The sequence below is a fragment of the Mauremys reevesii genome, linkage group 1, assembly GCF_016161935.1.
Source record: "Mauremys reevesii isolate NIE-2019 linkage group 1, ASM1616193v1, whole genome shotgun sequence".
NCBI lineage: Eukaryota > Metazoa > Chordata > Testudines > Geoemydidae > Mauremys > Mauremys reevesii.
Window position 1 is genome coordinate 223,002,716 of NC_052623.1, and position 12,091 is coordinate 223,014,806.

The 12,091-nt window shown below is 48.2% G+C and overlaps 1 protein-coding gene across 1 annotated transcript in view; it reads left to right on the plus strand.

Annotated features, from left to right (window-relative positions):
* The window catches only part of LOC120371630 (antigen WC1.1-like), a 198,082-nt gene that overhangs the window by 34,329 nt on the left and 151,662 nt on the right, over positions 1–12,091 (plus strand). The gene's annotated exons all lie outside the window — the stretch shown is intronic.

The following is a 12,091-nucleotide window of genomic DNA, read 5'->3' on the forward strand; positions in this document are numbered from 1 at the left end:
GCAATAATATATTCTCAGTCTTATTCTCTATCCCCTTTTTAATGATTCCTAACATCCTGTTTGCTTTTTTGACCGCCTCTGCACACTGCGTGGACATCTTCAGAGAACTATCCAGATGACGCCAATCCTGGTTTATAACCATTAACTTCTGTTCTAAAAATTTTATATGAATTTACATTGGGATTACGAAAGAGACTGATGGTAGTTCAGTGCATAATTTGCTTTGACTTTCAATGAGACTTTGGCTCCTAAGTGCCCAAGGGCCAGGTTTTAAAAGATATGTAAGTGTCTATAAATGCAGTTAGGTGCTCAGTGGGATTTTCAAATGTGCCTGAAGCTGAACTCCAAGGAGATTTGGAAACTCCCAGTAGTTGCCTGTCTTCACTCCTAGGTACCTGAATGTCCTTTAAAATCTGGCCCTGAGTCACTTTTGAAAATGACACGTAGGCTCCTAAGTCACTGAGGCACATCTGAAATTTTTACCCTTAGGCTAAAATCCAGACTCAGGCACCCAGCCAGAGTAGCTTGGAAGATACACAGAGGGAAGGGTGTTTATGGAGCCCCTTTCCCACCCTCATAGGGTGACCAGGCAATGGGTTGATCATCCTGACTCCCTGATACCCTGTAGATCTGGTGTAGCATAGAGGGCTCAGCCAAAAGAATATCTCAGCCTTACCCGGCACAAGGATATCGTATTATGGAGGAATTTCCTGGGACTCCATAATTAACGTTACAACTACGGGTCCATTCTAAGTTTTATTTGTAACTCTTCTCTTTTTAACAGTTAGTAGGAGTAATAAATTGCTATGCAAACAGTACAAGGAAGAGTAGAATATTTTTCTTAGAATTTCAAATGTTTTAGCAGCTCCCCTGGCAATGGGAGCTAAAGGTAAGTGTTTAATCTTAACCCTCTCTGGACTGTGAGTGTTTCTATGCAAAATCTCAACATCCTCTTAACATGGGGGAGGTGAAGGGCAGGGCATGATATGCAATTTCCTAGCATTGTTAAAAAATAAAGATGACAGGCAGGACTTTATTAAAATGAGCTTCATTTCCAGGACTTTGAAATTCTACACAAAACGGACTGGTCCTCGCCAATGTAAATTCTCTAGCAACAACAGACGCAGCCTAGACTCCACTAGTTGTGCATTCAGTGTGCCACTGATTTTGAGTTCCCTCCACCATGGCATTACAGTTCCCATGCAACAGTCTGTGCACAGTATCCTCTATGTTTTTTGGCCTTCATCTAGGACCTCTGGGGAAGAAAGATTTCCCACCCCTAAGGCCTTTCTGAGACTGGGCTCAGCTAGCCCTGTTCCCCTCTCTCTTTCCCCACCAGGGGCATCCTTCCTGTGCGTCTTTATCCGATTTGGGCTGATGGGCTACTTGGCTGTTTATCCACCCAGCCTGCTAGCCTACTTAGCTAATGACCTCAGTCAGCTTTCTTTGGGGGACTAACTGACATCTAAGAGACCAGTGTCACACTGTCTGGAGTGGCTCATGACTGTGAGTGCCTCCTCAGGGCAGACTGTCAGAAAACAGGGCAGACACTGCAAACTGGTGATGTTTTCTATAATTAGATTTCACCAGGCCAGTAACAAATGTGAAATCCTGGATTCCTAGGCACCGACTCTGTGGAAGAAATTAGCGGGTGCTCAGCACCCACCAGCAGTCATGTTCCCCCCACCCAGCGCCTCCTGCCTGCCGGCGGCTCCGCCAATTAACTCTTCCTTCTCCCTCCCTGTGCCTCCCACTCACCGCGATCAGCTGTTCTGTGGCGTCCAGGAGGCACTGGATTACTATAACAGTCTTACCATGGAGTCACAGACAGTGCCCTTAGACCAGTGGTGGGCAACCTGCGGCCTGCAGGCCACATGTGGCCCATCAGAGTAATCAGTTGCTGGGCTGCCAGACAGTTTGTTTACATTTCACAGCCGCCCGCAGTTCCCAGTGGCCACCGTCTATAATTCAAAATTGTAGCAGAGATGTAGTCATCTGCCAGTTTCCCAAAAGTGTCTCAGGGCTACCCTGAGTAACTCTGGGGAACTCCATCTTTTCGTTCACTTATTCCACCCTGTTAGAATTCAGACAGTCCAGAGATGAAGGATCTTTCCCTGAATCCAGACTTACAGCTTCTTCTCACAGAAAACAAACTGAGAGGGTCATTACCCACAGGGACTCTACTTTTGATGACGGAGAGTGGGGAATGCATTTAGAGTGTTTGCTTCCAATCATCACACACAATGACCACTTGCTTGTGAACGTTCTTAATTTGCATTCCACAAGGCTTCTTTCTATTCTTTCTGGATATCTAGGCAGAGGAGGTGTGTTCATGTAAATACAGTTTGCTCCTGAAGTGTTTCCCATTCCCAGCTAGCTGTCAGGGGAGAACTCATTCAGACCGTGCTTCTATCAGCAATTACCTAGTATTTTTACAGAATAAAAAGATGGGTTGGGCAGGAACTTTACAAAAATGAGCTTCATTGTCAGGACTTTGAAACTCTGCAGAAAACAGATCGACCTTCGCCAATGTAAATCCCCTAATGTGGTAATAACTACTGCAATGCCTTGTGCTGCACACCTAGCAAGTGCACAGCAGGGAGTTCCTCTCCTCTGAGCCTCACCAGGAGGAGGGAGCTGCACACAAACAAAGGGGTATCAAAGCAAAAGTCCCTTCTGTGCACCTTTCTGTAAAACTGGGCCTGCATCTCAGCTGGAGCTGCACGTTTGCAGTGGGAATAAAGTTTGTGTTTGTAACAGGGCGCTTGAAGGGCTGGGCTGCCTAGTGGTTGGTTCCCCTGACCTCCAGCCCCTGGTTTTCAAGGTCAATTTGCCTCAGTCTTTTAGGCAGTGGGGTAGGGAAACCCAGGCCCTCGCTCTCTACCAGGTCCCAGGCCAGGGTCCTGCCTGCATCTACCCCTGAATAGGGGAGGCCTCCCAGCAGGGATCTAAATCCACTTCCCTGGGCTACTTCCTACCACTGTCCCTTTTGTTTAGGGCCTGGCCCCTCTAGTCCCGTTCGCTGGGTGGCTTGTACCCCATAGCGCCTCTCGTGGATCTTGGATGCCCTCTCGTCCCAGCCTCCTTCAGGTGGGGCAGCCGTAAGTTTGGTGAGACTGAACCCCACAATGTCTCTGGGCTTTAGGGACCCAGTTACCTCAGTTGCCGGAGGCTCCTAGTCTCCTCCACAGTCCCCCTTGGCTGGGGAGACAGCGCTTACTCCCTGGTGGCTGCCTTGGCTGGCAGGCTAGTGACCCTTCCCCTCGGGTAGGGATGCGGATCGCTCCTGCCTCTTCCCCAGTCAGCCCTCAACTGAGCCAGGCTCTCTCCTTTTCTCACCCCCAGGCCTGGCATTGGCTGCAGGTACAGCAGGGTGAGGCTAGCTGGGCCCAAAGGCTCCTTTAACCCCTGCTGTGCTGGCAGGGTAGTTCCACATGGTTGAAGAGGAGGCTGAGTCTTTCCCTGGCCCTTATAGTTATGTTCATTCTTGTCACTAATCCCCGTCTTCCCTGGATAGAGGTTCAGGGCCAGCTCCCAGGGCCATACCCAGGGTTCCTTGCTCAGGCAGGCAGTTATTGACTATCATGTGAGTTTGGTTTGTACAGACTGAGTAGAAGCAGGATAAAGGACTCAGGATTGGGCCCATTCAGAATTATTCCAGAAATAACCAGTCAGCCATCTACAAACTGCCCTGTGCACTAGATATCACTGAGAACAAACACATACGGGATCTGTGATGTTTCTGCACCAAGTGATTTTAGAGAGATGCTGTCCTGACAGAATACTAGAAAACTTTCCAAAAAGTGACAGTCGCCTTCTTATATGCAGTGTTGTTGTAGCCATGTTAGTCCCAGGATATGAGAGAGACAGAGTGGGTGAGGTAATATCTTTTATTGGACCCATTTCTGCTGGAGAGAGACAAACTTTTGATTTTACAGAGAAGAGCTGTGTGCAAGTTCAGAAGCTTGTCTCTCTCACCAACAGGAGTTGGTCCAATAAAAGATATTACCTCAGTAACTTTGACTCGCTCAACCCCTTCTCATCCAGCTTTCACTTCTCATTTCTGGTTGGATTCATACCAAACTTCACCAAAACTTTCTCCTCTGCCAAGGTTCCAACTCAGTCATTGCACAGGCTGGACGGTGCCCAGGGAGTGAATCAGAGATGCACAGTGAAAGAGGCTTTTGTCTGTAGGCCCCAGCCTCATTGGTTGCACCAGCAGCATCACCATCATCGGACTCTTCCATAGATCTGCCCGCAATAGGTACAGACGTTTCCAGATGGGTCAGCTGCCTGCTGGGAGAAAGTTGTTTTTCTTTCCTTCCTTCTCTCTCTCTTTTCAACTTCAAGGGCAAGGCACTTCTCCTCAAAGCAGACCACTGCCTGGTGGAGAATGTGGCATCATTGAGATCAGTTGGTTCCTTGCTCCTCCCAGCTTGTGATGTCCACATGAGTTTTCTTGAGATACGCTTTCAGTGTGTCTTTGTAGGATTTCCTCTGACTACCACGGGATCTCTGGCCATGGGTGAGCTAAGGCCTGGTCCACACTAAAAAGGGGGTTCGAATTAGGGTACGCAAATTCAGCTCCGGGAATAGCGTAGCTGAATTCGAAGTACCCTAATTCGAACTACTCACCCGTCCAGACGCGGCGGGGTCGAACTCTGCGGCTCCCCCGTCGACTCCACCACCGCCGTTTGCAGTGGTGGAGTACCGGAGTCGACCATGGCGCTTCCGGAGTTCGAACTATCGCGTCTAGATCAGACGCGATAGTTTGAACTCCGAGAAGTCGAACTCACCGCGTCGACCCGCGCGGTGAGTATGGACCTGCCCTTAGAGTAGAGGGCTTGTTTTGGGAGGTGAGAGTTTGGCATCTGCACACAATGTCCAGGCCAGTGGAGTTGGTGAGTGTGGATCATTGCTTCAATGTTGGTGGCATTGGCTTCAATGAGGATGCTGGTGTTAGTGCAGCGATATTCCCACTTGGTGCAAAGGATCTTCTGGAGGCATCATTGGTGGTACCTCTCCAGACTCTTGAGGTGCTGTTGATAGGTCACCCGGGTTTTGCATCTATAAAGAAGTGTAGAATAACAGTTGTCTCATAGACCTGGATCTGTCCTTCCGTAGGACATGGGCTGTGAAAACACTCCAGAGCAGTTTCCCAAAGGAAGCACTTGCGCAATGGATCCTGTGCTGGATCTCACTGTGAATTTTTGTATTTTGAGAAAGTTGGCTACTGAGGTAACAGAAGTCCTGAACTCTCTCCAAGGTCTGTCCCTTGATGGTGATTTCTGGTGGGTGATGTGCAAGGCCTGAAGCAGGCTGATGGAGCACTTTAGTTTAGTTTTCTTGATATTGAGTGAGAGTCATAGGTGTCGGTAAGCTTGTGCAAAAAAATGCAGTGTGGACTGAGGGGCACTCTCAGTGTGTGTGACAATGACACAGTCATCAACGTACTGAAGGTCAGTAATGGATGCCCTGAGGACCTTAGACTTAAAGTGGAAATGTCAAAGATTAATAAGCCGCCCATCCTTTCTTTACTGAATAAATTTTGGAGGGCAGCCAAATCTGGGCAGCACCTTCCACAGGGCTTCATGATTGACAGAGTCAAAGGCCTTTGTCAAATAGATGAAGGCCATGTACAGGTCCTGATTTTGCTCCCAAGACTTTTCCTGGATTTGGTGGGCAACCAAGATCATGCATATGTGGAGAAAAACGAAGCTCCCAATAGCATAGCTCTGAGGATCATTGGAGCACATAAACCCCTTCATCACAACAAGGTGATGGGTTGCAGCAGTGGCAAGATGTGTGACCAATAAAATTATGCTGAAATTATGCTCCTGGCTGCTATGGGCCAGCAAGGCAACAGGCACTGGAACTGAGATGCGGGAGACTGTTTCCACCTATTGGACCGAGGCAGTGTGGGGAGGAAGCTACCAGAATTGATCACAGGGTGAGAGGGGAAAGTAGATGAGGACAAGGATGCAGGGGGAATATTCTGAGCCTGGAGTCTGGTGGATGGAGAGAAACTGGGACTGGGAGAGAAAGCGGGAGATGGGGACTGCCTGGGCAAGGAGAATGGGACTCGGAGGAGATGGAAAGAGACTAGGACTGGCTAAGCAGGGCGATTAGGACAGGGAGTGGGTAAGGAGAGACTGTGTCTTGCTGAGCGAGGAGATTGGGAGCTGGGGAGACTGGGACTGACTGGGTGAGGAGAGTGGGACTAGGAACCAGTGGGGAGGAACTGGAGGTGGGTGAGGAACCAGAGTGTCGGGGGAGTCTAAGACTAACTGGGCAACGAGACTGGAATAAGCAGCCAGGGTGGGATCGGGGAGACTGAGAGCAGATCTACATGAACATTTAGTATGTGGCAAGCTGGGGTGCAAATCTATCTTGCACTGTCCTCACAGGCACCCAGTGTCTGTGTGGACTGTGCTGCCCATGCTCCGATGCCTTGTCTACACTACCGCTTAAGTTGATGTAAATTATGTCACTCAGGGGTGTGACTCCCCGCCCCCCCAGAACGTAAGTTACATCGATTTAAAACGTTCTTCCACCCATGTAATGCATCTTCATCAGACATGCTAAATCAGCACCACCGCATCGATGCACTGGCACTGATACAGCGCGGGAGGGAAGACAAGCCCTAGCAGTTCCCTAGGGAACAGATCTAGTCCCATTTCAAAGCACTAGGGGAATGTTAGTGCGCAGAAGCAGGTTCCACACAGACACTCACTGTGCAGCAGCCCAGTGTGGGTTAAATTTATCCGCAAACTAAGTGTTCATGTAGAGAAGCCTTGAGATTGGATGAGGCATCCAGGGAGGGAAACTGGGAGTTGGGGCAGACAGGAGAACCCAGCGCAAGTGTGGGAGTGAGAAACAGATCAGATGAGGGCCCCAGAGGTGAGGGGCAGCACAGAGAACAGGGAGGGAAACTAGCACTTGGCTGGGGAAGCCAGAGGTGAATTCTAGGACTGGCTTGGCAAGGAGACTGGGTCTGGGGATGTGAAGCTTGAGGAGTGGAGACTGGAAATTGGTAGACAAGAAGAATGGGACTGGGATGTAGAGCAAGGAATGGGGAAGAGACAGGACTGGGACAGGGACAGGTCGGAGGGGAGGGGGCTGAAGGAGGAACACGGGAAGAAGGGTCTGTGACTGCTAGAACCAGGGCCGCCCAGAGGGGGGGCAAGTGGGGCAATTTGCCCCAGGCCCCGGGGCCCTGCAGGGGCCCCCACGAGAGTTTTTCAGGGACCCCGGAGCTTCTTCCTCTCCCAGTCTTCACCGGCAGGGGGTCCTTCCACTCCGGGGCAGAAGGACCCCCCCACTGCCGAACTACCGCCATAGCAGGATGGCAGCCGGGTCTTCAGCGGTAATTCGGCAGTGGGGGGTCCTTCCATTCCAGGACCCGCCGCCGAAGACCCTAGACCCCTGGAATCCTCTGGGCCGCCCTGGCTAGAACACACATCTCTCTAGAGCCTGGAATGGAACCCAGTATCCCTGAGTTTTGCCATTCCCCTGCTGTCAGGAAATATCTGTCAAACCCTCCAGCCAAATCTTCTGATCCTCTTCTAGTGCTGGTCCACAAAGAGGATGACAACCTACTACTGCTGTCAGTTACTCCATTAGCTCCAGTGTCAGAGGTTTGTGTAGTGAATCTAAAGGCTGAAAAGCTGCCGATGACCCATGGGGGTGGCAACATGATTCCGCATTCTGGAACATCTATTTTTTCAGTTTGCTTTTTTTAAAACGTAAGAAATTATGCACAAAACTTTACTTTTAAGGAACATTAAGTTTGCAAAGTTGAGCCATAAAAAAATAAGCCTTGCAACTCTATTTTGGCCTGTCTTTACATATGCATTAAGATTCAGCCTTTCATTACATGATAACTTGCTATTTTCTCCACAGGACCCCTGCTTCATTCAGCACATGGAATTGACAGTGCTCTGAATCAGGGCTGTGGAGTGAAGGAGGTGGTTGTCTGTAGGATCCCTGCCTCATTTGTTGCAGGAATTGTGAAGTGTGCAGTGTATGAGGCTGGGAATTGCAGAAAGAGATAGGAGGGTCTCTTGTTAAGGCAGTTGGGAATTAGGGTCCCTGGGGAATTAGGATCTATTCCTGCCTCTGCCACAGAGTTCCTATGTGATGCTTGGCAAGTCACTTACACCAGATGTTTCACAGGTGGTCATTAATTGTGTGTTCCTCATTTTATGGGTGGCCCCCTTGAGACTGTGAGTGTCTGATTTGCAGAAGTGCTGAGCACTCACAGCTCTAAACTGAAGTCAGTGGGAGTTGTGCTGCACAAGCCGAAGTACTCTCAAAAGCCAGGACGTGGGTATCTCAAGTTGGGCACCCAAAATCAGTGGATGCTTTTGATAATTTTGGCCATAGTGTCTCTGGGCTTTGGTTCCCCGTGTTTAAAATGGAGATAATTACACTTCTCTACCTCCCAGGTGTTGTCAGCTGTTGGCTGTTCGTGTTTTCTCTGTGTGTGTGTTTTCAGCTCTGTGCAGATAGCGGACGCAGCAGGCCTCAATCACACTGCCCAAGAAGACCACAGACTTGGTTCAGTGATGAAGGCGCTCGTCAGGTTTATTGCTGACAAAGCACGGTACTAGCTCCCCGGATCAATGTCCACAGTTACACTGGTACATCTATGCCTCTTACAATGGACTTGGCTCAGTGAGTGGTGAGACTTTCCACCCCCATCTCCCCACTCCGAGGCCAGAAGAAGACTCCCTCTGCGACTTGTCTTTTATACTCTGATAGAAACCAGTTATGTCTTGCCCCTCAGACGTGGTTAATTACCACCCTTTACCTGGTACATTTTGGTTGGATCAAAACATCTCTATCCATCACCTTGTCATCCTGACCTTACCATTAGGAGGGGTTAGTGTATCCCTGTATCATCATTGGGGAAGTGTGTTTACACCATAACCCTGTACCAGGGTGCTCTGGTATTACCCTTCTGGAATGTGTTTATGCACGTGCCAGTGCCTAGCACTTCTCATGAATATTTGTGTTTTGTCAACACCAACCACGCTTTTGCCAGATGAACCTGCACCCATAGTCACAAAGGGACTAATGAAGGTTTCAAAGGCAGGTACAAGTCTGGCATTCTGAATGTTTGAGTGCTTCTCTTTGCAAACTTTAACTTTCTTTTTGATTCATAGCTGTGTAGATTTTAGGGCCAGAAGGGAGCTTTAGATCTAGTCTGACCTCCTGGGTAACAAAGACTAAAGAATTTAAACCAATTACTTCTATACTTCATCTGAAATTGTGTCTGGCTAAGGCATATCTTCCTGAAAGGCATCCAATTTTGTTCTAAATAATTCAGGAGGTGGAGAATCTTTTGCTTCCCTTGGTAGTTTGTTCCAGTGCTTCATCAGCATTACTGTGAAAAATATCTGCCTTACCTCTAATAGGAATTTATCTGGCTTTAACTTCCATCCATTGGTTCTTGTTATGCCTTCCCAACTAGATTAAGAAGGCCTTTAGTATGCAGTGTTTTGTCCATGGGAAGGTATTTATACACTGCAATCAAGACACATCTAGGTCATCTTTTTGATAAGCTAAACAGATTGACCTCCTTAAATCTCTCACTGTAGGGCACATTTTCAAGCCCTGGAATCATGATTGTGGATCTTCTCTGTGCCCTTTCCCATTTTTTAACATCCTTCTTACAATGTGGATACTAAAAGCAGATGTTTGTCTTCCCAGTGCTGTGTACACAGGAAAAATCACCTCCCTACTAGAGCTGGTTGGAAATTATTTGGCAAACCAGAGTTTCATTGGAAAACGCCTGGTTGTTGATTTCAATATTTGTCATGAAAATGAATCAGGTTCAAAGAACTTTCTCAAAACCACAAGCAGGGTCTGGTGGAAATGTCCATGGTTCCCTGCCCGGTTCACTGGTGGCTCCTGTTAGTCCTGCCATGTAGATTGTCCCAGTGCTGGGTACCCCAGTCTTCTAGGATCTGCAGCTTTGGGGCAGCCCCACCATACAGATTCCCCCAGAATTGGAGACCCTGGGCTTTCTAGGGTCTGTACGTCCAGGGCAGCCCTGCCAATGCTTTCAGGCTGTCTGCCATGGGATAGGAACCTGGAAGCCCTGGGAGCCCCAGCTCTCACCAAGGATCCACCCCAGGGTCTGCATCAGGGATCCTGGAAGTCCTGGGGTGGGTTCTGGTGTCCCAGGGTCTCTGGCTCTGGGGCAGCCCTGCCTTGCAGAATGGGCTTGACTGGGATATTTGCCTATTTAGGCTGCCAGCTGGTCAAAGAGTCTGGGAGCCCGGGAGTCCCTGGTCTAGGGCAGGCCACATGATGAGGCTGCCTCAGAGCCCCAGCAGTGGCTGTGGGAAATTGACATGCTTGTCCTGATGTTAACAGTGGTGAAACTGACAAGGATGTCAGTGTCACTCCACATCCGTTGGGGGTCCTGGAAGCAAATTTCATGTTGGATACACCATGGGCTGGAGTATCCAAAACAAAATTTTTAGCCGGATTTCCAATTCACAGGACATTTTAAAAGAGTGAAAATTCTGTACACTGGAAATCCTGCATTTCAGCCAGCTGTACTCATTGCTCCCCTCTTTATACATCCAAGGATCAACGTCACCGTTTCTGCAGCAGCATCACACTGGGAGCTCACATTCAGTTCTTTGTCTACTATAACCCTGCACAGAACATGGGAAATATCTGTATCTCTGTGACTATTATGTGCACCTCAGTCCCTTTTACTGCTATTTTTACATTTCCTACCAGGGTTCAAAGGGCAACCCCCATCTGAGCTCCCCACATATGCCAGGACGGCAGACAATGGTTTCATAGAACCCAGTTACTGGTACGTAACTGACAAAACAGGTGTCAGGGGTTTTGAACTTTTGCATCTGGCCAAGCTGAGCACAAGCCCCCTTCCTTGGGAAGGCCCCTGAGGTGGGAAAACTTAACCAGAGAGCTTGGGAATTGTTAACAGGGGAGCCCTGATGAACAGAGCGGGTGAGGCAGGGTCTGCAGGGAAGGAGACTGAAACACAATCCCCAGAAGCAGGGGTTCTTGGGATAAGCTGAGTCAGCCCAGATTTTGTGGGGAAAGCTGAGCTTTAGGTAAGACATAGCCCTGCGGGCCTTCAGTTGCTTTATTCTTTTCTCTGTGATTGCTGTGTCCCTATGGATAAATACAAAATAACACTGTCCTGGGTCTGGTACTATTCAATATTTCAATAAATGACCTGGATGATGGAGTACAGAATACACGTACACAATATCTGGATGACACGAAGCTGAGAGGGGTCTCAAGCTCTTTGGAAGGCAGAGTTAAAATTCAAAATGGTGTTGATAAACTAGAGAATTGGTCTGAAATCAGTAAATTGAAATTCAATAAAGACAAGTGCAAAGCATTAGACTTAGGAAGGAAAAATCAAATGCAAAAAAAAAAGGGGGTGGGGGAATAACTGACTAGGCAGCAGTTCTGCCGAAAATGATCTTGGAGTTATAGTGGATCTGTTCTATCAACCAGGAAAGGTACTAACAAACTTCAACTGGACTTTATTTTTACAGTGGAAACCTCTTTACCAATCTGCTGCTGCACCCTTTGTAACTCTCACTCAGCCTCCTCAACTCCTCCCCCCTCCTTCCTGTTTCCTGTCCTTTCAGACTCCCAACAGCCAGTGCTCCCAGTTCTAATAATTACAAGCACATCTAAACACCACAGGATCACAATCTGAAAAGTTGTGATGCTGTTATGAAAAAGGGAAATGTCATTCTGAATTGTATTAACAAAAATGTCATGTGTAAGATACAAGAGGTAATTGTCCCACTCTACTTAGCACTGGTGTGGCCTCAGCTGGAGTCCTGTGTCCAGTTTTGCTCATCACCATTTAAGAAAGATAAGGACAATTTGGAGAATGTCCCGAGGCGAGCATCAAAGAGAGTAAGAGTTTATAAAACATGATCTGTGAGGAAATGTTGAAAGAATTGGACATTTTTAGTCTTCAAATAACTGAACGATTGTTTGTCAATTGTTGTCCATATACACTAAGGGTTCCTTCCAACCCTACATTTCTATTATTCTGTGGTTTTATCAGCTATTCAGACCT